The sequence below is a fragment of the Aplysia californica genome, unplaced genomic scaffold, assembly GCF_000002075.1.
Source record: "Aplysia californica isolate F4 #8 unplaced genomic scaffold, AplCal3.0 scaffold00015, whole genome shotgun sequence".
NCBI lineage: Eukaryota > Metazoa > Mollusca > Gastropoda > Aplysiida > Aplysiidae > Aplysia > Aplysia californica.
This window is the reverse complement of record NW_004797285.1, coordinates 2,360,491-2,362,164: the sequence shown is the minus strand read 5'-3', so window position 1 is coordinate 2,362,164 and position 1,674 is coordinate 2,360,491.

The following is a 1,674-nucleotide window of genomic DNA, read 5'->3' as shown; positions in this document are numbered from 1 at the left end:
TTAAAGCTTGCCACAGGCACTATTTTTCGTAGATACGCCCTTGCTCTCACCGAACATCAGTGAGATGATCAGATCAAGACCTCTATACACAAGTAGTAGTAGTAGTAGGCTACAAACCTGAGTGACGCAAAATTAATTAGGTTCTTGCTCTTCGTGGTAGTGGTGTGCATGTACATTAATAGCTGTCAATTTTAGAGCAGATATTGTTAATTATAGTTTTTGATCGTGTTGTTATTGTTGTTTTGTTTAATTGTAGACTAGGTTTTTTTACGTCCGCATTGACACAGCAATTTAGCCTATTTCATTCAGGAGGAAGGGCTTCGACCTAGGCAATGCTTCGACCCAAGAGCTGCTCATCATAATCAACCGGTGCCTTGCCGACTAGCGTGGACGATCATGGACCTCCATTTCCCTCTTTGTCTTGCTAGTATCCTTTCCCTCTGTCTGCCTCTGCCTCTCTTTCCATCAAACTTGCCTGTTGTTAAAATATTCTCCAATGCTTCTTTCCGTTTTGTGTGTGTCAAATGAAATTTGTCTGTCGCTTTCGTATATTCGTCGTAAGCTGTCGTCTGCAATTTGCTTCAACCAAGACTTCTTCATATTTTGTTTTCCTGGCTCTCCTTGGGATACGCAGCATGCGTCTTATGAACCACAACTCGGTCGCCTCAATTGTTCTTTCCAGCCGTCTGATGATTGTCAATGCTTCGCACCCGTATAATAGGATTGGCTCGATGTAAATTTTCAGTACTCTTTTTTCGTTTTGTTTCCAGTGACAGATTGGTGTTTGTGAGTATCTGTTTCATTTTGTTGAAGGTAGCTTTTGTTTGGCAAATGCAGCTTTTTGTTTCCGTGTGACATCTCAGATCTGATGATATAATGGTCCCGAGATATTTAAAATATTTTACTTGCTTGTTATTATTTGGTGGTTTCCCTGATTTTGATCTCGCAGGTTGGGGTTGGAGTTTTTCTGCTCATCACCATTGTTTCGGTTTTCTTGATGTTTTAGGCTTAGGCTCACGTTGTCATTCTCTTGTACGATGACATCTAATAGATTCTGTAGGTGTTCTTCATCTTCTGCTATTAGGACTGTGTCGTCTGCATATCTTAGATTGTTTGCATTATGTCCCCCTATCGAGATGCCTGGCATTTCTTCTATGTGTCTCATGATATTTTCACTATACAGGGAGAACAAGTCTGAAGAAAGTATACATCCCTGTCTGACTCCTCTTTTAATCTGTAGGCCTGTGTATTCGCTGATGTCGTTTTCTATTCTTATTGCAGAGGTTTGATCCGAGTACATGTTCTTGATAATCCTTAAGTCCTTCCCGTCAATATTGAGGACTTCTAGCATGTCGATGATCTTGTCGTGCCTAACTTTGTCTAATGCCTAAGTATAGTCTAAAAAGCATAAATGAAAATCTTTCTGAACTTCCAGGGTTGCTATTGTTGTTCTGATGACATATAATAGCAATTTACAGTTCCTTTGCCTTTAATAAATCCACACTGTTCTTGGACTATTTCTGGGAGAAATTTATTTCGTATTCTCATCATAATTATTTTACGTATTATTTTTGTTACGTGGCTCATGAGGCTGATGGTACGATGAGTTTCACATTCATTTGCTTTATGTTTCTTTGGAAAAGCTATGAAGGTAACTTTTGACAAGTCTGACGG